The sequence below is a fragment of the Herpailurus yagouaroundi genome, unplaced genomic scaffold (assembly GCF_014898765.1).
Source record: "Herpailurus yagouaroundi ecotype Mexico unplaced genomic scaffold, PumYag 100, whole genome shotgun sequence".
NCBI classification, from domain to species: domain Eukaryota; kingdom Metazoa; phylum Chordata; class Mammalia; order Carnivora; family Felidae; genus Herpailurus; species Herpailurus yagouaroundi.
This window is the reverse complement of record NW_024412391.1, coordinates 18,256,259-18,281,947: the sequence shown is the minus strand read 5'-3', so window position 1 is coordinate 18,281,947 and position 25,689 is coordinate 18,256,259. Positions and strand designations below refer to the sequence as shown.

General features: G+C 39.9%; 1 protein-coding gene and 1 long non-coding RNA gene across 2 annotated transcripts in view; both read left to right on the top strand.

The window, feature by feature from the left end:
• Positions 1-25,689, top strand: part of SND1 (staphylococcal nuclease and tudor domain containing 1) — a 426,272-nt gene that overhangs the window by 125,865 nt on the left and 274,718 nt on the right. The gene's annotated exons all lie outside the window — the stretch shown is intronic.
• On the top strand, positions 8,235-11,877 carry LOC121028383 (uncharacterized). Its single transcript, XR_005789202.1, has 2 exons — positions 8,235-11,546; positions 11,785-11,877. It is a non-coding gene; the product is annotated as an uncharacterized LOC121028383 (long non-coding RNA).

Genomic DNA, 25,689 nt, shown 5'->3' with positions numbered 1-25,689 from the left:
AGACTAGCTTTTAATGGGGGGAAGTTTGAAATATGTATGGACAGTTTTTTTGTGTATGTCATTGGCGGCATTTTTAGTGGGTGAGGGCTAAATGTGCTCGATGGGACAGTCCTTACTGAGGATTTGACCTAGGAGTGGCTGTGGTGTACTCAATGAGCAGCGGTATGGCACAGTTTCGACAGACTGGATGGTGGTTTTCCGTACATGCTTCATGCTTTCTTTATACTTTTCCTAATGTGCCTCCAGCCTGGAATACTCTTTTCCCTCATCTGGATGCCAGTGTTACCCCCTCGTCAATATTCAGACAGATAGGACCGTCTCCACAAAGCTTCTTCAGATCCTTTGTGTCAGAAGTAATCTCTCATGCTGAGCTGCCATAGCATTTTATCCATAAACATAAACGTAATTTGGTTTATGGTACCATTTTCTACTTTGCATTGTAGGTACCTGCCTCATCTCTATTACTAGACTTCTAGCTCCTTTTGAACATAGATTATATGTTTGATTCATGCTTGTATCCCCCGCATATGCAGCATGATTCCTTGTAGGTCATGGACACTTGTTTTACTTAGGTAGGTAAAGGCTTTTGTTCCTGCCTGGAATTGCTGCTAGTTACTTGAAAATCCCCAGTAAAGGGGCTGAAGCATTTTGTGGTAGTTTTGGTTTCTCGTGTTTCATATGTTTTATAATCATTCCCAGATCATACTGACTAAAGTGTGGTAGCTTCTACTTGTGAAATCTTGCCAACATATGAAACAATTAGAAAATTGTTTCATCTTTCAGTGCGTAGGATCATATTCTCTGAAGGAAGCAGTATGATGGAGTCAGAAGTCCTTTCACCAGTTAGGATAATGCAGTGTCAAAATGGTCAGTCTTCTAATGTGCACGTGTCCAGGCTCCTAATATTACAGCATTTGAGGCCCAGTGAGGCAACACCATGAATCCCAGTGGAAATAATTTCAGCATTGTCGTATTTGTTTTCTTCAAAATCTGAAATTTGTACTTAAAATCACCTGCCTCTTCCTTGGTAATTTTTCTTCTTGACATAATGAAAGCCAATCCCAGTGTTCTGTTTACGGTTTAATTCACTAATCATAATGACACCATTAGTCTTTCTTATCTCTTTTGCTAGAATTGTTTCAGTGCTTTAAGTGACAGTGAGAAGAAGAAATCCTTAATTTTAGATCCCTTTTTGTCCAGTTGGGTCATTTCGATCAGAGCAACAGGCTATAAGTAGTTCATGAGGAATGGGTTTCACAGTGCACCAGGATTTAGTAGCCTAAGCCACCCTGTGGAGGAAAAGTGAGTTCTTTATGATTCTGGCAGCATTTAGAATCCTACTGCACTACAGAGAACTCAGGTTTTATGACCTCTCTGTTAGGCTGCCCTGCAGAGAAACTCTAATATTGCACAGTCAGTGAGAAAGTTTACTAAGTTTGTTCTGGTGAACATCAGAGAGTAAAAAACTAGGACCAGTTATAGGGAAACATATTTAAGTTTACTCTGAAAAAACAACTTTCTAAGCAAGGTGTTTAGTAAGAGAGTGGGCTGCCCTCCAGCCGGGAAGTTTCTTTTCACGGAAGGCATTTACACATGGGTTGAATAACCGTACAATAGGAATGGTGTGGAGGGGATTTGACAGGAGGCTAGATGTAAGTTTTGGAGTTTCTGTTCAGCCCATGGACCTTGTGATTCTATGGTTTATAAATTCATGAAAATGACAAGACTGATTGATTTAACCATGGGAACAACACATTTGACCTATCTTTTCCTACATTCGTTCATTACAAGTGAGGTAGCTGGTTTTTGTTGAAGTTTGCCTTCACCATATGACAATGGTGTTTTTTTCCCCCTTGTTCATTATACTGATCAGTATAATTGAATTCTAGAATTCATCAAGAAAAATGGAAACTGGTTTATTGCCTACGATTCTGAATTTCCTAAGTCCAGTTATGCCAGGTTGGTGGAGCAAAGATAATAGCAGCATTCTGGGCCTCTTAGGACTTAAGAAGGAGGAAATTTTTTTGTTCCTTTGAATTTTCATTTGGAATAGAAGACAGGGTCTGAACCTTATATACTGGTTTGATTTATAAGTCCTACTTTTTAATCCCAGGAATGACTTTTGGCTAGCCTTAGAGCAAATTAGCCAGATGTTTATATATTTGATAGAGCTTTCTCTTCTGTTATTAATCATTAAAGTAAAAGCAATCATAATGAAATGTCATTGCAGTAATAGTGAAAATATTCCAAAGCATGTTCAGATTTGTAATCTCAAATACATGAGAATGATTGCTTTGATTATTCACAGTAATTTCATACAGGAGAAACCCCCCTGATATTGAAATTAGGGAATTATTTACAGAACCTAGACCAGATTCCCTTTTTCTACTTATATAATGAGTTCCCATAAAAGTTACCTGGGGTTTAGAGACTAGTTATCTAAGTTCTGACCAGGTGTTTGTTTGGTTGTTTTTGGTATCTTTGTGATCAAGCTATAGTTCTGTGATCCAACTCAGAGCTGCACATCTTTTATAAAGGAAGGCAGACAATAGTTTCCTGCCCTGCCTGTCGGGATCCTCAGTGACTATTCTTAGTCTAATACCTATTTACCTGTCTGATTTCCTGTTGGTTTTTGATTGCCTGTCTCAGGCCAGTGAGATTAATTTAAGCACACTGACCTCCTTTGTGGTTGTTGAGGATGATTACCATTGAGGTCTAATTTGTTTTCCAGGGAGAAAAGGGAAGTTAATTTTAAAAGATCTTAATCAGAATAGCATTTCCTATGATTATATGTGTATGAGTTTGAACACCAGTACTAGGGTCCTACATTCTGACATTAGCCTGCATGCTTTTTGCCAGGGACTTTGATAAGATACCTGGAATTCAGATGAGATGTGTAGTTCCTTTGAGATTAAGACACCTTTAAACAGCTTGGGGAGCTTATTTTTCTATTTAAACCTCATTCTGTCATAGGTTACAATCCTTTGGGTTATTAGTTTGCTGAAAATAGAACTTAATTGGCTACTGTACAAAATAATGATTTTTAATTTGGCAAGAGAGTCATAATTCAATCAGGCTGTTAGGTCTTTAAAGTTGTATGAAAATAAGAAAAGGTAACTAAAACCGCACTTGGACCACTGCTCCTCTGTAACTACAGGTCTGTAGACTTCTTTTTGTGATTGTGGCTTGTACACACTGGAGCTTCTGACCATCATGTGTAGCTGGAGGGGGAAGTATCTGTCCCACCTCTGAAGAGTGTCAGTGACCATTTCATTGGCCTGGAATGAGTTTTTACAGCTGCTCTGCGTTTATTTGCTATAGAAATGCCAAGGACTACAACTGCCCAGCAGAGGCATTATCTTCTTCTTCTTGATTTTAGATTTTCCTATTTTGCTAAATGTGAGAGCGATCTATTGGGGTGGCATAGTAATGTTTTTGGCCAGTCATCTTCTCTTTAATTCAACAGAGATATGATATTTCAGGAGAGTGGGGACTTCTGGTAAGCATCTGCTTATAGAATACTGGGGAGGGAAATTCATTCTGGCTATATTTTCTCTAAAGGGTAGTTATCACTTCACCTTCTGAGGCATACGTGAGTCACTTTCCAGTGTGGTGCTCGTTTTCAGTTGAGTGTGGACTGCTATGGTGACTCTTCCCAGCAGACATTGAACCAGATGTGCCTGCTATTACAGAAGTGAAGTCTGACAGCTGCAGCCTAACCTTTAATATCTTTCTGCTATTTCAGCCACTTTAGACTTTTGAAGCCTTATTAGATATGAGCAATTTTTGCCCAAAGAAACAGGCTTCCTATTCCCAGTGATTGACAAGATACTGGTCAGCAGACAGTGATTAACAGTATGCTGTGATTCCCATTTTCCTCTGATGAGTATTGGTGGCAACAGACTAACAGCAGCTTTGTGCTATAGCACAGTCATTTGGTGTCACAGGGAGATAGAATTCCTTCTAGTTTTAGCTTTTATATGCTTGCACTTTACTGTGAAAGATGTTGAGTGCTCTTAACACCTTGATATTAAGGTTGCCAAAACTAAAGGGATAAGCCAAGCATACTTGCATGTTCCTCAGGACTCTTGTAGTGGCTGCACTTGGACTTTAGTTATTCTTTTTATTATTCTTTTATATTGTATATCCTTTTCAATTTTATATTGTATATCCTTTTGTTATTCTTTAACTTCATGTGACATTTCATGAAAGAAACTTCTCTTCAATCATCAAGTGTTTATTGAGCACCTACTGTGCCTGGATCTTTGTGCAGTATTGAAGACTTCTTAAATTTTCACAGATTTCGTTGTAACTTTATTCATGTTTTAAAATATTGGAATTTGAATTTGGGTAACTAGTTATTCGTTAAAATGGGAACATACACTCATTATTTTACTTTGATATTTTTGTATACTGGTAAGAAACATGTTAAATCGAAATCCTTGGATTCTTAGTAGATGTTTATGGCTTAATGCAACCATATCTAGATGGGTATTTCTAGGTATAAAGAAAGCAAAGCAAACAGAAACAACCGACTTATGTTGAATTTCAACATGTGAGTTATATTGTGGTGACCCAGGCTCTTGATATATATTAATTGATTTAAACTTCAGATTATCATCTCAGAATTCTTCCTCCCCCCACTGGTGAAGCCTTCATCCTTTGTTTCACGTGTTGCACAAGTGTTTGGGCTCCCTGTTTCAAATGTCACTCTCCAGTCTATTGTTCCACACTGTTGCTCATTTGGTCTTTGTGAAGTTCAAATCCCATCATTCTTCTTCCCAAAAAGTTTTCTTTGTTTCTATACTCCACAGGTTAACACCTATCTGGCAAACAACATTAGGCCCTCCTTGATCTGTCCTTGGCTCCTTGTCCGGCATCACTTCCTTTTTCAACTCTTTATCCTTCCTATTGCTTCTCTTATCCCTCCCTCTGGAGAACTGGACAAAAAAAGTGCCCCTCCTCCTTCTGACATCATTGCTTCTTAGCACAAACAACTCATTCCTCAGAAGTTAAACAAACAAGGGCACCTGGCTGGCCCAGTTGGTAGAGCTTGCAGTTCTTAATCTTGGGTATAGAGATTACTTAAAAATAAAATCTGTTAAAAAACAAACAAACAAACAAACAAAAAAACCCAACAACATATAATTTAAGAATAGTAGATAGGCCTTCAATCTGGAGTAGTTTACAGTACATTTGTTCCAGCCCAGACATCCCCCACGCCCCACCCTTGATTTTGTGAACACTGGGGAAATCTTTACCACAGGCTGGTCCTAGTTCACAGACTTGTGTTTTCGAACCTCTTGTATATGTAGTAAAATTGGCAGAAAGGCCAGATATATGAGGATGTGAATGAAGCAGGGAAATTTTTTTTTAAAAGGCTCTTTTTATTGAAATGGAGAGTATTGGGAGAGGATAGTTTTTAGAGAAAGCCATGAGCAGTGTGAGAGCAAAAAGAAAAAAAGAAAGCTAGTAATTATGAAAAGGAGGCTGACCTAAAGGAAGGCATTTTAATTGACCAGTGGAAGGGAGGGATGGGTTAGTCAAAGTAGAAATTAATTGGAAGATGAATAGCACATGGAAAAAGGGAGGAGACATGAAGCCCTCCTCCTGGATTGTTTAGTGACTACTTGGAGTGGATTCCCGATTATACCGAGACAGAGTGATATTGATTCATCTTGTGAATTCTGGTGCAAGCTATTCAAAGAGGAAAGAAAATTCTTTATACAGGTTTATTAGTAGTGAGATGACATTCCTTTAAGAAATATCATCCATGGCGACCCTGGGGAACTCAGCCATCTAATAAGCCTTTTGGCCTAAAAGTAATTTAACAATTCTGTATCTTTCTGGGTGACTGAAATTGCTAGACGTTCGATAGTCGTGAAATTTTGTTAACATTCTTGCTGTTGAATTGATTTTTAATGTTTATTTACAAAACCTCAAATGTGTGTCCAAAGCCTTGAATGCTTTCCCAGAGCTATCCATTGTACACTCCCTAGATATGAAATATCAATTTTACAGGCTAGCGAAATGGTATTTAATGGTGGCTGACAGGATAGTGTTTAAGGACAATATGTATTTGGATACTTAAATTTTTCTATTATCTGACTCTTGGCACAGACCATTGAATTTAAGTTGTACTGAGATTGCCGAAGATCTGGCTGCCTTAATAGCCCAAGCTATGCTGCATGTTTGTTTAGTTTCGGGATCTTCCTTTGCCTTTCTGCTTTCTAAGCATATAGAAAATAAAATAAAACAATTTTGGTTTCTGCCTTCACATCTACTTGCATTAGAACAAATGTTTAAAAAATGTGAGGGACATTTTCAGGACGCTTCCTGAAGCCTGGGGCATACCAGTTTTTTTTGTGATCTGTTGACATCAGGTTTGTTTGTTTGTTTCTCTAATATTTGCCTTCCTTGGTTATACTTGAAGACCAAAGGTTTTATCGTGTTTCACCTTAAAATTTTGAAGTTATTTGGTAAATCTACAGCTGTAAAGGATATTTTGTTTCATACCTATACATTTTATCTTGAATTTCTTTTTAAATTGATTACTGTATTTTAGGCATATGCAACGCCATCTTAATGACTCCTTGGATAATATACATTTTTCGATTAGATAAGTAAATGAAATCTTCTGAGTTACTGAGCATGACTCACTTAAAATCTCATTTGGAATGATTTCTCTTTCTACCCTTTGTTAACCATATGTCCTGCTGGTTTGTGGCACTGGGACTTTGCACAGGAGGTAAACCATGAAGTTTAGTTTTGTGGATAACAGCCCCTTCTCAATACAAAGACTGTGGATCTCTTTCCTTTTCGTTTTTCCTTTGATCTGTTTTTGGCTTCACTTTCATCCAATGCTGTAGGTTTCTTAGCTGTTTATTTTTTCTTAGAAAACTGTGAGCACATGAGTTAAACTGCAGGGAATTTTGGAGTGATTTAATGGATGTGAATTCCTATACATAACCCATATGGGTTGTCTGAATAAGAAGCCCCTTTATGATAGGCCCATATTTGCATATTTGCTTAGAGGATCTCCACTGTATCCTTGTGGTGGTGCCTGTGATACACACAGTGTAAGCTTCCCATCTTTGCCATGTATCCATCTGCTCATCGGAACACTTTCTACTTACTCCTCTGCCCTTGCCACTCATAATTCTTAAATTATAACCTCAGTGTGGAATGGGGAGGGAAAATATCTGGTAGCATTGAAGACTATATAAACCTGTTGAGGAAATGGGATGAAAAGGAAGCAAAGCCATCATTGTTTTCTTAATCCCTTATATCCTCTCTCCTCTTGAACATTTTTTTTTACTGGTGCTAAATTAAGTAATGATAATTTGTTAAATGTATGAGGATACAGTTTAAAGGCATTAGAAGTAGGAAGAGAGAAAGTATGTAGCTCCCCACTGTAATGTTCCTGGAATACTGCAAATAAAAATGACTATTGGTAAATCAATTTATGCTTTAGAAGCAATGGGAAAATACCTTTGTAAAGAAATGATTTTTAAAGTTTCTGTGTAGGGGCGCCTGGGTGGCTCAGTCGGTTAAGCGTCCGACTTCAGCCAGGTCACGATCTCGCGGTCCGTGAGTTCGAGCCCCGCGTCAGGCTCTGGGCTGATGGCTCGGAGCCTGGACCTGTTTCCGATTCTGTGTCTCCCTCTCTCTCTGCCCCTCCCCTGTTCATGCTCTGTCTCTCTCTGTCCCAAAAATAAATAAAAAAACGTTGAAAAAAATTAAAAAGAAAATAATAAAGTTTCTGTGTAGAGAGAAGAATCTTTTTATAATGCAAATAATCACTGTAGCATTTTTTCCCCCTGTTGGGCTAGCTATATATATATATATATATATGTGTATATATATACATATATATATATATATATATTTTTTTTTTTTTTCCCCTCCTGTAAGTTTCAATCTGTGCTACTTGATTTCAGTTTGGGTTGATCAACTAAATGTTTGTGGATCGATAAAGAAAATAGGACAAAGTGATGTGATTTACTAAGTTTGAACACATCACTATTTGGAGATTCAGTCTATGTTCTTTGAAAATAATCCCAGGCAAAAACTTTATTGCTAAAACCTAAATTTATCTTATTATTATTTTTTAATGTTTTATTTTATTTTGAGAGAGCGTCAATGGGGGAGGGACAGAGAGAAGGGGTACAGAAAATCCAAAGCAGGCTCTGCGCTGACAGCAGAGAGCCCGATGTGGGGTTGGAACTGAGGAACCGTGAGATCGTGACTTGAGCCGAAGTGGGATGCTTAACAGGTTAAATCACCCAGGTAACCCGCTAATACCTACAATTTAAATATTTCCTGTGGATTAAGCCCCACTAAATTGTGTCTCATCTGTTCAAAATCCATGTAGATGGGTTCCTATTTTATATTTAAATTCTGATTTTGCAGTTTGACTAGAACTTCTAGAAAAGGTTGGACAGATTTGAGGGGACAGTGGAGGTACTAAGGTTGTAGGTGATAATGATTGTGGTGAGGGGTGGGGCACAGTTTCCTGTCACTGACTCATCAGTGCCTGGTTCTCTCTGGTATTTCTAGTATTGGACAGAGTTGACTTTGGATTTTTAAGGGTGTATGGCTTTGTTGACAGGGATATTGGTTATTCATTTGAGTTCTTCTATTGATTAGTGTTGATATTTTAATTTCTTACAAGTGTTTCTTATCTGCTTGCAGATAAGAAGGCATCTCTACTTTTGAAATTTGTTTCTTTTCTCTCTGTTCTTCCTGTCCTGCCTCCCTAGCTCCCAATTTGGATTAAAACTTAAACAGCCTAGGCCTGGAAGACAGAAGACATTTACACAGTTGCAGATTTATTATCTTTGGATTTTTAAAAATTAGCTTTTTAAAGGTTCCCTTTACATTTTTTAAGTTTCCAAGTAGTGCCCATATCTCTGCAGACTGAAGGAGGGGAAGGCAAAGGAGTTACACTCATCAAAACATTTTCTGAACAAATCTGTCTTCTGTTTCCTTCCATGACCTGATTTAATGAAGATATTTTCACCTCAGAGGACCATCTCAGGAGTACCATATAGTGTCATTATTAGGTGAATGGGTGTGGGTTTTGCCCTTGCTTAAATGGGAGTGTTACATCATGGCATATTTTCAAGGAGTCATAGGGAATTGACCCATTTTATCTAACAGTTAACACACTGATGGGCATTGATAGCTAGAAGGAACATCATTTAGATCCAGCCACTTCCCCGCCCCAGAGGAGGAAATTGAAGCCCAGAGAGATTAAGTAATTTTATTCAACAAACATTAATTGAGCATGCACCATATGTTAGACCCAGTACTAGGTGCTGGGGGCTACAGCGATGAGTAAGTAAGTGTAAGTCCCTCTTGGAGATAAATACATAGTGCTTAGATCATACAGTTTGTAATTAGCAGGTCAGGAAGTAGAATATTTATGAATCCTTCATATTCAATCAAGTCTTTCTATATTAATATGATAAAAAAATAATGTCATCCTTCTGTTCATTCTTCTACTTTCATTAAATCCTTTAATAAAGATTTTCATTTATTTATTTTTAGAACAAAGTTCAGCATTCTCTCTTTGACATCAATACTGCTTAGCTCCCACTCTTTCTTGAAAGATTAGCGTACAGTAACCATCTACATTTATTCAAGCCCCTAAAATCGGACCAAAAGTACTCCAGCTGAAGTCATTGCCGTGTCTAGTTTTTATCTTGACGCATGTATTGTCCTATCTTCTTAAAACTTTCCATTGGGTTATTGATGCCCTGATTGTCCTACCTCTTTTCCTTTTTAATTTCCCTTAGAGTTTCATCTGCCCACTTCTTATTCCCCAAATGGGCCATATGTTTGCAGAACTTCTAGAAACTGGTCATTCTTCAAGAGTTAGGGTTCTTGAGGAGAGGTTATTCTAGCTGTCTGACCTTTTTAAGATTTTAGGTACTTCCATCTCTTTTCATACCACCTGTTTCCCAATCCTGTAATGTTATGCTTTGCATACCAAGTTTTCTTTGATTTTTTTCTCAAGAACTGGGACCATTTTCTCCAGAGACTGGCACGTGATAATGATTTTTAAAAACGTAGTTTATTGCAGAATGATTTCTCCCTGGCTCAGGCCACCCCTCCCTTCCTCCAGCAGTCCGTCCCTCTGTTTCTCTTTTCAGCTCTCTGCTGGGCTCTATGAGCTGTGTTGCTGCCAGGAAACAGCTTGTGGTGGTTCTCTGTTAATGGTGGATTTATAGTTTTATGAATTGCCAGTATATTAAGTAAGAAGCTTAAACACAACCCTTAGTTACACTCAAATCGATTGGCAAACCTTTTTTAAAAATTCATAAATTATACGTGCATAAACTTGAGCCTTCATCTGTCTGATTAAATCTGCATTCGTAATTAGTGTGAGACAAACGAAATTTTTTACAGCTAAAAGAAGGGTGTTTCCATTTCTCACTATGGTTGAGAATATCCTACATGATGGTATTTTTTCCATACGTAATTATAACCTAAACATTTATGGTACATTTGTCCTGGGCAGCACTCCATCCTACAAAGGACAGTTTCTGTCCTTAAGGAAATACAGTGTACTGTAATTTAAAAAAAAAGTATGCAGATTGATTTTCCCCATTGCCTTGTTAATGTGGCCATGATAGTTCTTTTGGGCCTGTTATCAAGCTGATCCATTTGCTGAGTTAGAGTATTTTTCTCTTGCTCCTCCACTTTGTTTGGGTTGCTGACCCTTCATCCTTTGCTCTACGCTTGTCCTTGATTAAAATTAGATCAATAAAGCTAAATCAAGGTAAAAAGTGGAATTTCCTCAGGAGTATAAGGGATCATATATTACAATTAAACTGTTCAGAAGGAAATATTAGATGGTTTTTTGTTTTATTTTTACTTACAACCTTTTAAACTCAATGGGTTATTCCTTGTAGTTTGAAAGTATGGAGAGAGGTGAAATGGATCTTTCAGCTGGTGTTTCTGAATTTTTTGTTTTGTTTTGTTTTCCTGTAACCTCCTAGTCTTGGGTTGTGTTCAAATCTCAAAGATTTATTAGGTGAACATTCTGTAGCTAAGTGGCAAGATGTTCTGGCTTCTCATTAGCGGTGACCCTGGGTAGTTTTCTCATATTCAGCAACATTTGTTAGGAGCCACCCAGCATTCTTGTCACCGAGTGGTGAGGCCGAGCTGGAGTTCTGGGTGAGGAGGTCACCTTGCATATATCTCTCTAGGTTGGGGGGCGGGGGGAGTGCTTTGTAGGGAATGCTCAGGCTAATTGTGATTTCCCTCTTCTTTTTGTACATGAACTCTACTCTTACAGGACAAAATGCTTAGTGGTTGGAAGAAGGAAAATGGCTTTTTCTCCTTCCCTAAAGAAGGAGGAGCATACGGGGTCCTTATGCCTTGTAATAGGATCCAGTAGCTATGCATTGTGGAATCAGAGTTCAGCTTTTGCCCCTGGCATTTTCCACTGGTGGGACCTAGGGTGTAAATTACACTGAGCCTCATTCCCTTACTCTGTTGAATTGTTTTTGAGGATTAAATACAGTTGCTTTAAAAAGGTGAGTATTGGGGCGCCTGGGTGGTGCAGTCGGTTAAGCGTCCGACTTCAGCCAGGTCACGATCTTGCGGTCCGTGAGTTCGAGCCCCGCGTCAGGCTCTGGGCTGATGGCTCGGAGACTGGAGCCTGTTTCTGATTCTGTGTCTCCCTCTCTCTCTGCCCCTCCCCCGTTCATGCTCTGTCTCTCTCTGTTCCAAAAATAAATAAACGTTGAAAAAAAAATTAAAAAAAAAAAAAAGGTGAGTATGATGCGGTTTTAACCTGGAGTTATAACCTATGAGATATAAGAAGTCTATGTACTGACTTGGGAGAGATGTGCCATGAAAAAAAAAGAATATTTGGTTAGAGAGCTCAGAAAAGGTTTCCTGATAGGGGTGGATGGCATTTGAACATGGCCTTTCAGAATTTTTGTCATTTTAGTAAGATTCTTTTTTTATTTTTTTATTTTTTAAAATATTCATTTATTGTTGAGAGACAGAGTGTGAGCAGGGAAGGGGCAGAGAGAGAGGGAGACACAGAATCTGAAGCAAATTCCAGGCTCTGGGCTGTCAGCACAGAGCCTGATGTGGGGCTCGAACTCAGGAACTGTGAGATTGTGACCTGAGCTGAAGTCAGATGCTTAACCAACTGAGCCACCCAGGTGCCCCTGTAAGCAGATTCTTTAGTGCTGAGATAGCAGTCCCATCCAGGCAGAGGATATAAAAAGAGGAAGAGAAGACTCTATTGTGGTTCTTGTTCAGGAAGGAAACAGTTTGGGATATAGTTGTTGGGATGAGAACTGGGCTAACATGTTTGATTATACCCATAAATAGTGACCCAGTAATCTCTCTCTCTTTTTTTTTTTTTTTTGTTCCCCTAACCAGAGATCTGGATTCATATGTAAACTCTCATGTTAACTTGGAATTTGATAGCATGCTGGTGTTTCTCCCAGATTATAGAAATCAGTCTGTTGCCTTGAATGAGCTCTAGTTTTTTCTTGTGGTAAAAAACCCCTGACTTAACATTTACCATCTTCTATATTTTTTAAGGGTACAAGTCAGAAGGGTTAAGTATATTCACATTGTTGGGGGACAGATCTCTAGAAATTAATTTTGTAGAATTGAAGCTCTATGCCCATTAAATAATTTTCCCCCTTTCCCCTCAGGTCCCTGGTAACCAGTGAGCTCCACTTTTTTTTTTTTTTTTTTTGGGCTGATGACATGAGAGAAGTTTCTAGAATCCATTCAGTAACCTTCTATGATAAAATCTATAATGTCAAATCTGGTGTTATTTTTCTCATTCTTCTATCTTGCTATAGAAATATGACATGTTGTTGGTGTTCTATGCCTGTGAGTCTGGCCATGCCTACTAGCCCTCACTTTATTCCATTCCTCTTTGTGCTGTAGCAACCACCTTGATACACTGAAGGTTTTTACTTTTGCATCTTTACTTACCATGATCCCAACGCATGAAACCATGAATGTAGCCTTGCCGTAGTTGAGCTTTTTAAGATCACAGGAGGATTCACTATACAGAAGAGCATTTAACAACATATCAGGTAGAGAAAGGTTTAGGGTACATTGTTCTCATTGCTTAAATTTTATGTTAACTTCATGGATTAGGCATGTACTGGCTTAGAAATCTCTTTAGTGTACTGTTTGTGTTACCAGCTAAATCTTTCAAGCATTTCTCTCCATCATCTGTTTTAACAATGGAAGCCTTTCTTGTGCACCCCTTCCATTTTTCTTGTTTTTTTACATTGTAGATGGTCCTGATATGTGGGCACTGCCAGGTGCCAGTAGTCTAGAACAGGTCAGAGACAGTATTCCCTGGGGAAAGTGTTGGTTAAAGAGACTGGAACTATCTGGTGTTTGCACGTTTCTTTGTCCAGTTATATAGTGAAGAGGCTTTTGGCCATTGTCTTAGGGAATGGAAACCATACCAGTTATTTTAGCAGATAAACCTGATATAAGAAATTATTAATCAGGTATGAGAATACTAAAACGGCAGAAAGAGAGCACGAAGGCTCACATAGTGGTTGGTGTTCATTATAAGATGCACCTACCACCTGTAGGGCTGGGAGGACAAATAAGAGACCAGAATATGAAAACTTAGAAATTTGAAGGATGGACCCATTGGAAGGGGGACACAGTCCTCTGTTGAGCTGAGGTTTGTGTCTCTAAACTTGAAGGAGAAACACCACGGAGCTGGGACCCAGCTCTGCCAGGAGGGGCTGCCAGTTGATCGGTTCTGGAGAATGTGAGGAGGTGTGCTGAGACTTCTTCTGGGAGCGTTGGGAAAACCGTAAGCTGGAATCAGTTACTGCCACTGGAACAGACCACCATTGCTGAGAGGAGGAAGTGTGGCTCTGGAGTAGCCGACAGGAATAGGAAAGAGTTTGTCCCTTCTTCCTGTCCATTCTCCTGCTAACATCCCCTACTGGCAGAGCCTAACAGGGAACCAGCTGGCAAAAGCAGAAACGTGCTTTGGCAGTTTTCCCATCTCAGCATCACAAAGTGGAATTTAAAAAAGGTTAGATTTAAAACTGAGTGACAGTAGGTTCGTAACTGGCACAAATAGTGCATCCAACTTCCTTAATCTCGATGAGCTTCCCGGGAGCTGGTGGCTTTGGGTGGGCATGCAGTACATGTTGAAATTAATTGACCTTTTCAGGTCTGTGGGGGATTGAGTGTGGAACCAGATGGGAGCGAAAAGCCTGTGGGTAACCTGTCAGTCTTGCCACCTCACTGGTATCGAGGCAGATGAAAGACAGGAAGTAGTATGGGCTCTGGGGCCAGACAGCTCTTTTTTGGGATCTTCTGCTCTGACGTGTGTTGTCTTGGGCATGTTTTTCCTCTGGGTGTCTAACCTCTCAGTTGAGCAAAGCTAGTAATTCCAGTTTAATTGGTTGCTGTGGGGATTGGAAACGAGTTTTAAAGTACCAAGCACACAGTAGGCACTCACATCTTTGGGATGTTTATTTTTCTTTTTAACAAAGTGTTGTAGAAATTCTGGAGTGGAGCCAGCCCCTTGTGTTGGGGAGTGAAGTCAGAAGGTCAGCACTAGGAACCGCATGTGGTGGTCACAATGGGATGGTGATGTGATTGACATAAAAATGTTGTTAAATAGGCACAGTTAAAGTTTCATTTATCAATTTAGAGTGACATTACATAATACAGGAGCTTAAACTGCATTCTCAGTGACCAAGATACCAGCCTCGGATCCACGACACAAATGGCCATGGATGACAACTACTGTTGCAGACAGAGTGGGAGGCTCCCCACCCACACCCTCTTTTACCTGACTCTTCTGGGGATCTGGTCACTTGCCTGTTTGTTCATCAGGTGCAAATGGCTGGTACAGAATAACCTCAACCCCTTCCTGACTGTGTTAATTCCAGATTGGGTGAAAGTACAGTCTCTTTCCTAGCAGCAGCCTCTAGAGGTCTGGATTCCATTTTGTCAAGGTCTCCTCCTGCGGTAGGGCAAGGTATAATGTCTACATAAAGAAATTGCCTTGCCAGTTTGGGGCTGGACATGCATGTCTGTGCTGTTCATAGGGCTGGGAACTTGATTTGTCCATATTTCTCCATGGTGGTAGTGGGTGATAAATGTTGTAGTTTTCTGATTGATGACAGGTAGACCAGAGAGTAAAAGAGAGTCATCTTCATTCTGTAGGGTTAGAATGATATCTGTCCTGAAAAGTCACAGGCCTCATTTTAGTGAATGAAACCCAGACTGAGAGTACTTTGAATTTGGTGGATAAAATATGTGGCACTAGACCTGACAGCCTGATTTAGACCTTGGAGTGATGCAACTGGCAAGTCAGAAACTCAGTGTCTAAAGGGAGACCTTAAGCTGCTCACTTACATAATTCAGTCTGGGGTTTTGAAATGCACCACAATTTATTGCACAAATTTGACTGGAAATCTGGCTCAATGGAAGGTTCCACTGGCACTAGCTAAATAATGGTGTCCTATCCAGCATCATTTTCCCTCTGTGTTGTTCCAGGAAGAAACTTTAATAATTATTTTTTAATATGGTGAAGAAGGAAAGGCATTCACAAAGAAACCTTTCTCTAACAAAAAATTATCTTCTGACTGGGCTTCCCTAATCGTGTGGTCTGTTACAGAGAAAATTGGTTTCCTATTGTAAGAGATTTATTTTCTTTTCCTCCTTTTCCTTCCTCCTCTTCTAGAACTGTGGGAGGGCTTGTGGCACATCACCGTGCTGGATGGGTTTCATCTGGCATGTAGCCTGTACTTTAAGTAACGGGGTTGTCTCTTCGGAGGGCATCGGCTCTCCATTTTTAGCCTGGGATGAAGGGTAAGAAATGTGGGAGAAGATTTCTCCATTACTAGAAAACATGATTTGGGGCCAACTGGTTAATTATGAGCTTCCAGTGAAAAGGAAAGCAGTTCCAGAAGGGAAGAGCCAGTTGTGATATACCGGTCCCTGCTGGTTTCCATTACCTCGTAGACCTCCAGGCCTGCTTTTGTCCTTGAAGATTCTTTCTCCCTGCTCCATTTTCCCTTCTGCCTTTAAACTCTGGTTTCTTATTTGCAGACGTTTTGTGTTCCTTCCATTGAAGGGGTTTCCCATGTTAACATTGATTCATGTTTGTAATCGATCTTCAGAACTACTAGCTCAGTAGAAAGAGGCCCTGCTAGAGAGTCACTGATTATTTTTTATTTCCTCCCAGCTCCATTTGCTCATTTGAACAGCACACAGAATGCATCATTCAGCATAACTTTGCACCTGTTAGGATTGTTGCACATCAGTCTCCAGAACACAGGAAGGGCCCTGCGGTCTTCCTGGGCGTTCTCTTTTCTTCTGTCTCAACCATCACAAAGCCCACCCCAGCACATGCCCTTGCCTAGGCTTAAGTTTAATCTCAAATGTATGAATTTGGGGCGGGACACTGGTGCTTTCGATTCCACATTAGGAAATCTGCTTTTATATTGTAAGTTTACCATCAATTATTTTTGTGTTGAGCTGCCACACTTGATATTTTAAAAATATCAGTTCAGTTTTACTTAAATTCTGAATGGTACTGTAGGTGTGCTCTGATTTCTCGTAACCATTAGCTAATGATCCAGTGTATTCTTTTACCCACAAAGATTGTAAGTAATAGAATTCATTGTGTCACACATGCAGAGAGAACAGAAGAATGCTTTAAATTCTTAGCCAAGTCAAAAGAGGGCAGACTGATTTTGGATTTTGTATATTTGTTTTTTTCTAACATTACACGCTGCGAATTAGAGTATTACTTTTGCATTACTGCTTACAGAGAGCCTAGATTTTATATTTGTACAGTGAGATATCTAGCCTGGAACATTTTTAATCATTATTCAGTAATAGAATTTGTGGAGTATAGCATATTACTTAATATTAGCCGGAAGGTAGAGACATTAGAAATAGCTCATATTCAAGTAGTCCTCTATGAGAGGCATTCATTCTGCTAACAACGGTATGAACCTACAGTGATATTGCCCTGCTCCCTCCCACCCTTTGTAAATTCACTTTGATATTTATTAACCAGTTCCATTTATTCCTGTAATTGCAAGAACTGTAGGGGCGCCTGAGTGGCTCAGTCAATTAAGCGTTTGACTTGGCTCAGGTCATGATCTCACAGTTTGTGAGTTCAAGCCCCATGTCGGGCTCTGTGCTGACAGCTCAGAGCCTGGAGCCTGCTTCGGATTCTGTGTCTCTTCCTCTCTCTGCCCCTCCCATACTCATGCTCTGTCACTGTCTCTCAATAACAAATAAACCTTTAAAAAATTTTTTTTAAATAAAAAATATTGTAAGAAGTGTAGTTTGAGTTTAAAAAAATAAATCTTTTATTCCCCCATTTTATTCTCTCAGCATGTTGAATTTTCTAGGAATATGGCACTATGCTAGGCACTTTCTGAGCAGTATAAAGATCTTTTTTCTCTTATAGCAATCTTCCCTTATGTGGTCTGGTAGGGAAGATAAGACCTATATGGAGTAATTAAATTACGGTAATACAAGGCAGAAAGTGATTAGTGCTGTAACTTTGGCGTGTCTCTTCTGTCTCTTGACATTTTAACTCTTGTTAACATCCATGTTAGATGTTGTAAAACTTAACTCAGCTAAGTAGCTTTGCTTCTCTGTAGCACTGAAAGTATAGATTTGGTTTTCCCGTGGAATTTATATTACCTGAGATGTTCCTTGATTGTGAACTTAGAGTTGCTTCAATTTGTACTAATATATCTATCCCTTGTATGATTTTTAGAGTTTTGAAATAATTTTGCCTGCTTTTCCCTCTTTTCACCTGTGTAATGCCAGGTAATTCTTAAATTGCTGATTCTTCGGAGGAAACTGAGGCAGATGAGCAGCCAGGAGCTGCTGGTGCCAGAATCATTGTTTAGAGCCCAGCTTTTTATTCTGTTGATCAGCAGCAAGCTGCTCACTTACTCTTGATCATTTCTTGCCATCAAATGCTTGAGGAATGTTTGAATTCAAGGTCCAGGGCAGCCCTTTCGTCTCTGACTTCAGGAATAGTGAACTTGAGCTTTGTTCTCTTCAAGGATCCGATGCCCTTTCTGTCTCATTATTCAAGTCTTATCAGCAGAATCCTCACTATTCCTCTAGGAAAGGTGGCACAGACATAGTTCCCCCTTGGAGCAGACTTCTATTTTCAGAGCAGTTGGTGAGTGGGGGAAAAGATTTTGCCCTCTTACTTGTTGGAAGCCGTCCTTGTGTGAGGAGAAGATGACAGGGCAGGACTCCAGAGTCTTTTTTATTTTCAGTTTTCTTCCCGGGTCTGGGACCAGCTCTGTTGTGGGTTACACAGCTTCTTCCTTGTGAGCACTGGTGTTCTCACCTTGTGAGCACTGGTGTTGAGGTCTGTGAGGGGTAGTGCTGTTCCTTTATTTCACTCTCTCCTATGCCTGCAGAGGTATTTGTAGCTAAGTGAAGGGACCCCATATGGTTTGCCGCTTGGATAATGGTTTTGGAGCATCGTAGAGCCTTTACCGTATTTATTGTTAAAGTCTTGACAGGGTCTTGGGGGAAAAAAGGACCTGATATTTGGCCTCCCCCTGTACACCCTCCTTTCCCTCTCTCGGCCTTACTGCATCTGAGCAATAAATAGCAAGTACTTCTGAAAATGCTCCTAGTTGGCTAATGTAATTGAGTAGAAGAACAGTCTCCAGAGACATTTTTCCCCCTTTCATGATGGTCTTGAAAATGGTACTTTAATTTGGGGATGTGCAAGTTCCTGTGGAACATAATCATATGCTATGCACTGCAGATGACGGGTGAGTCCCTTCAAGGACATGAGGCTGCCTAAATATGCTCTGCTTCTTTCCCTCTTTGGATACTGTGAAGCCGTTTTCCTGGCAGGTTGCCAGAAGACATTTGTAACTGGGCCTGTCTTGGGGAATTGTCACTTCCTCTCTTTTGCTGTCACCGTGGCTAGTCTAGGTCTAGACCACTGTGTGTCCGAGGACGGGGCAGACAGGAGAGAGGATATGCCTACTTTTGCTGTTCCCTGCCAAGGGGAAGGTTGGTTTTCTCTCTTGATTCTCAGATTCCACATTTGGTCTTCCTGTAGCGGACTTGAGGAATATTTGAAAATCTTGTTTTGCCACCATTACTAGAATGTTTCAAGTTGCCTTATCTGTTTAGAAGTTCAAGAAGTATATTGAGTTACCTCCAACTACATATACAGAGATACATCTGAATTCCCTAGTTATTTAGTTGTTTATTTTGTTTAACCATTTGACATTAATCAAACACTTCAGTATTGCTTCTGACTTTTAAACCTTTAACCTCCCTTTACTTGCCATGGTTTTAAGTGGGGCTAGGTGCTCAAAATATATACAGCAGCATTTCTCGAAAGTGTGGTCCACAGACCTTCTTGCTACTTTCTAAAAATACAGAATTAAGGAAATCACATACCAGCCTTACTGAATCACAATATCTGGTGTGGGCCTGGCCGTCTGCATGTTTACAAGCTCCCAGGGGAGACTTAGGCACACCAAAATGTGACAACCGCTGGTAGGTGGTGATTGCTTTTTGGAAGTAACAAGCCAAGAGTACACTGTCCTGCCCACCAGCAGTAAGCATGGGTCTCTGAGATAGCTGGGTCCACAGTCCTGGTTCTGCTGTTACCTGTTACATGAGCTAGGAATGTTCCTGTTCTTTGCTGTAAAATTGGGATCCTGATCCTTGCCACCATCCAGGTAGCACTGCTGTCAGCATTCAGCCTGCTCGATAGGATTGTTATTGTAGATGTCATAGGGTGTCATTGTAGGGGAGAAAAGTTTTCCTTCCCCTCTAGGGTCCCTGTGTGGGTCTGAAAATTAAACTGACAAAGATAGATTATAAGGAGAAAGACATACAGATTTATTTAATGTAAGACTTATGTGACATGGAAGCTTTCATAAGGAGATAAAGATGCTAAGAAACAGACCTGAGTATTTTTATGCTGGGTCAGTGAAGAACGGATTGCCTGGTAGAAATATGATGGGTGAAAGAATACTAGGGAAGTGTCAAGGCCTGTTGGTTTTGATTCTTCACAATGTCATCTTTTCTTTGGAAATAAGGATGCTCTTTTCCTTCCCCCGAATATAGGAAGACATCTCCCCCATGAGGTTTTATGACCTGTTGGAGGTGAGAAGAATAGGGATAAGTTCAAAATGACCTTCCTATTTCTATTGTTTTCTCAGACTCCTTCTACTTGAACCCCATCATTAACAATAGTATTTATTATTATACCTTAAATTCCGGTGGGTTTTTTTTTTTTAATGTTTATTTATTTTTGAGAGAGTCAGAGGGAGAGACAGGGCAGGGCAGGGGCAGAGAGAGAGGGAGACAGAGAATCCCAAGCAGGCTCTGCATTGTCAGCACAGAGCCCGATGTGGAGCTCGAACCCATGAGTTGTGAGAGCATGACCTGAGCCGAAAAGAAGAGTAGGACACTTAACCGACTGAGCTACCCACGTGCCCCACATTCCAGTGTTTTTATACATGTTATTAGATCCTTAAACATGAGATCAGCAAGGTCAAATATAATTGTCAGAAAAATTAAGAAAAATTGAGGGTCCTATGAAAACAGTGGAACTTCAGGGGCATAATCATGGGGGTGAAAGTGTAGCCCTTCTAATCTTATACCTGTGAATTTTTATAATCACTTTTTTTTCTAATTTGATTTTCTAATTTCATTTTTTTTTTTCTAATTTGATTTCTAGTGTTTACCATCCCCTCTTTGCCTCATGGAGATATGTATGAAATGTATTGCCTTGTGAATTTAGGACTTAACTCAGACCGTGTCTCTTTAATAGACCCTATTTACCTTTGGTTGGCAGGGTGAAATGGAGCTAATTAGGAATTAAACACCTTTTTTTCTATGAAACAACTCCTGGAGAAATGTTTGGATATACGAACTTTCTCTGTATGGTCCTTTAGGTAGAATGGTACAAACTCTCTTCCATTTGGCCAAGTTTTGAACCTTTCCCCAGGTGCCGACTGTCGCTTTCAAGTTAGCTGACCACGTTTATTAAAAATATGCTACTCTGTGTTAAGGACCATAAAACAGTGGATATCCATGTGGATTCTGTCTCCTGGCTGCCAAGGGAATTGAAAGGTTCTTGATTATAAATATGCCCAGGGCATGTGGTAATGTTCCTATGTTCAGTCTATAATTCAAATGGAAATAGGGGCCTCTGTTTATCAAAATGCATGTGTGTCAGGGCAGCTGGGACTGGCCATTACTTACTGTTGGAAATTTTATCCATTTTAATCTGATCATGTCTGTTCTTATTTTAGTTCAACGGTCATTTTTTAAAAATCTTCATAGAGTACAGTTCTGCTTGGCTACTTTAATTAATATTATTATAGTTCAGGTCTCCTATTAAAAACAAAAATCAAACTTCTTTTTGACCCTGGTTACTTGAGAGCACATTTGTAGTTAAATTTTTCCCCTTCTGTCTCATGGAAGGATATATCTATGAACTTTTTTTTTTTTTTTGAGGGACAAAATGGAATTTAATTCCATTTTTAATTCATTTTTAATGAGGAAAAGAATTTAATTTTAATTCATAATTTAATTCATTTTTTATGAGGAAAAGAATGGCTGTTTGTTTCATATTTTATTCCTGTGCAGTAAAGTATTCCCTGAGCAAAGGGAAAATGTTGACCAAACAAGGTTTGGGGTTTGCTATCCCTAAACATTTTTTGCTTAAGAAACATTCCAACATTGTTGAATAATCTAGTAGGCATTCCTTTCTCGGCCTTGGTATTAGACACATGTGCTTCAGGCCCTCTTTTTTTTCTTTCTCTTTCTCTTTCTCTTTCTCTTTCTCTTTCTCTTTCTCTTTCTCTTTCTCTTTTTCTTCTTTCTCTTTCTCTTTCTCTTTCTCTTTTTCTTTTTCTTTTTCTTTTTTTTCTTTTAAAGACAGAAAACCTCACAGAGATAGTTGGAAGTGCCATGTACTCATTCTCAAACCCATTCTTTCCCTCTGTTCCTTTTTTTTCCACTGCCCATCTCACATCAGTAACCACTGTCTTTGATTTCTTTGCATTTTATACTTTTGTTGCTTATATGCCTCTATGTTGCTTGCGTGTGGTTTTAGTCAGTATTTAAGTGGGATTTTACTATAGCATTCTACAACTTGCTTTTCCTACTCAATATTTTTTGAAATTTGCTCATTTGTTGGGTTGCTTTAATTTAGCATAACAGCTCTGTAGTATTTGACTCTGGGTCGTACCATAAACATTGTTACTGTGAGTTGTTATATTTGCTTGCATATATGAGACTTTTCTACGGTATATACCCACCTCTAAGTAGAATTTCCTAATTACAGAGGTGCATATCTTCAACTTTAACCAAATGATGACAAGTAGCACCATGTCAAGATGCCATAGTATTTGAGCCATTTTTTACTCCCCATCTGTGGTTAACAGGGCATTTGCATTTCCCCACGTTCTCACCTTAAAATTTTTGCCAATGTAGTGGATCATAATTTACTTAATTTCCTTGATGATTAATTAAAAATTACTTTTTTCATATATTTAGTGTCCAGTTGGAGTTTTTTCGTGAAATGCCTGTTTATACCTTTTGTCGGTTCTCCTGTTGGATTGTTTCTTTTTTTCTTATTGAGTTGTTACAATTCTTACTTTCTTTACAGAGCAAATCAGAGTAATCAGAATATCCAGTGATTCTTACACCACATCTACCGACCTGACAGTATTTGCATGCACACACCTGAGCTGAATTACGGTGTAAAGAAAGCCGCTCCCGCCTTGCCTATTCAAGGACATTGCTTTGGAAGTTCTGTCCTCTCTCTTCTACGTTGTCAGGTTTTTGCTCTCTGCTGGACCATTGCCTGTCTTTTCTCTTATCGAAAATGGAAAACGGAAGTACTTTCTCTTTGCCCTGCCTCTTCTGCCAGCTGCCACGTAATCCCTTCAGACTCCTTTGTGGCACAATTTTCAAAAGCATTGCATGTGCTTGCTTTTTCCAGTCCTTCACTTCCCATTCCTGGTTCCAGTCAGCCTTCCACCCCCGCTGCTCACCCAGAACTCTTCTTGTCCAGTTACTGATGGATGACCTCTACTTAGCTTAATGCATCATGCAAATCTTAGTGTCGCCCTCCCTGCCCCCGCCCTGGTTTGCTGCACTTGACACCATTGGTCATTTCCTCCTTTTCAATTCACTTTCTTTTTCTGGCTTCTAGGGCCTAATGCTCCGGTAGTTTCCTCCTACCTAGCTCACTGAGTGCTCCTTCTCACTCTCCTTTTACAAATTCCTCTCTTAGCCCTTTTTAATGTTATAATGTCTCAAGGCTCAGTCCTCAAGTCCTTTTCAGACTTTATTTATTTTTTTTTTTAAATTTTTTTTTTTTCAACGTTTATTTATTTTTGGGACAGAGAGAGACAGAGCATGAACGGGGGAGGGGCAGAGAGAGAGGGAGACACAGAATCGGAAACAGGCTCCAGGCTCTGAGCCATCAGCCCAGAGCCCGACGCGGGGCTCGAACTCACAGACCGCGAGATCGTGACCTGGCTGAAGTCGGACGCTTAACCGACTGCGCCACCCAGGCGCCCCAAGTCCTTTTCAGACTTTAAACACCACCTATGTGCCAGTCACTCCCAAATGTGTACCTTCAGTTCAGAGCTTTCCTCCCAACTCCACCCTTGTTTATCCAGCCTGTAGACTTGGAAGTCTAGCATGTTAGGAGCTAAACTCCTGATCATCTCCTCTGATGACCCCACCCGTTTTTCTTTTTGCTCACCTAAAAACGCTTGCAGTCGTCCTTGGCTCCTCCCTTTCATACCTCTCATGCCTTCTGTCAGAATATTTCCTGATTCTGATCCCTTCTTACCTCCTTCACTGCTCCCTCCTTGATGTAATCTACCACCATTTGCTGCCCAGATTATTGTCGTAGTCTCCTAATGGATCTCTTTTTGCTTTACCCTTTTCTTGCTGTAGTGTCTGTTATCAACAAAGTGGTCAGAGTAACCTTTACAGATATTAAGTCAGATGTGTGTCTTCAACTCCGATTGCTCTCCCCTTGTGCATGCTGCCATAGCTGCAGTGGTGTCTTCGCTGTTCCTTGAACCCACTCAGAGTCTTGGCTTTGGCTGTTTTCCCCGTCTTTCTCCCGATGACTCAACCCCATACCTTCTTCGAGGCTTTGTTTTTAACAGACCCTGATCACATTACAACTGTGGCTCTGCACTCCAGCTCGCTCTCATCCTGCTCTGCTTTTTCTATATCTGTTTCAGTTATCAGCTACTAAGTGTTTGTGCTTTGGCCTGTCACTTTGTTCATGAAGTCTTTTCACTAAGGAACTGCTTTAATTTTAGTGGAACCACATTTATTAGTTGTTGTTGTTGTTGTTTTTTGTTTTTTGGTTTTTTTTGCCTCATGGTTCCTCCCCCCACCCCCTTACTTTAAAGTTTATTCACTTATTTTTGAGAGCGTATGAGAGGGAGCGAGAGAATCCCAAGGAGACTCTATACCCAGCTCAGTGTGGATCCCGATATGGGGCTCGATGCCACGACTGGGAGATCACGACCTGAGCCTAAATCAAGAGTCAACTGACTGAGCCACCTAGGTGCCCTGGTTTGTATTTTTTCAGGTCTTGTTTAAGAAATCCTGGAACATCCCTAGGGATATTAGATATTTGAGCTACAGGATGAGCTAGATAAAATTTGGTTTCAGGTTGAGGCCCAAAACTAGAGGATTGAATATAAGGCCTTGATTGGAGGTCTCTTTCATTCCCTCTAAGTTAGCATTGAAGGACGTTTTGGCAATAAGCCAAACAACTCCTGTAAAAATGCCAGGTGTGTCTTTAGATGCTAAGATTTGGGTGTTGGGCCTCCCTTTCCAAACCGGTGAGAGGTATAGATAATTAAAGTTATCTCTAATGTAGGAGTCATTTCAGGGTCTATATGTACCATGTCCTTTCTCAGGAAGAACAGTGATTACAGTACATACTGGTTTGTGTATTATCTGTCCACCAGATAAAGCAAGAATTCTCTTCTATTTTTATTTTTTTAAAAATATTTCTGTGTAAATTAGATTCTAAACTAGACAGTCCTTTTTATCAGGCAAGATTCTGCTAAAGTCCTGTTTTCTCAGAATACATTCCATACCTCAGTTGCCTCCTAGAGATTTCAGAGGCTTTTATGTGCCTGGTAATTTGGAGGAATTGCTTTTATTTTGTGGTTTCCTAGGGACTTCTAATATCTCTCTTGTAAGATGTTTGCAGATGTCAATAGCTACTAGCTCTGAAGGGTTAGAGTAACAAGATCATTCTATTTTCACTTCTGATACCTTGTTTTCTGCTTGTGCTATTAGTTCTTTCCCGGCTTCATGAGAGACATGTAATCAGACTCTGAAGTTGACCGTTTTTTGATTGGGATATTTGTTGGTATAGTATTTACTTTTCCTTCATTCTTTGAGAGCATTTTGTCTTGGGTCAGTCCTGTTGAGTCTTTCTTATTCAGACAGCTATTTTCTTCCCTTCCCTCCCCTCCCCTCCCCTCCCCGCCCCTCCCCTTCCCTCTTTTCTTTCAATGTTTGTGTATTTATTTTGAGAGCAACAGAGGGAGAGTGAGACCATGAGCAGGGAAACTGGGAAAAGAGAAAGAGAGAGAGAAACTCAAGCAGGCCCCACGCTGTCAGCGCAGA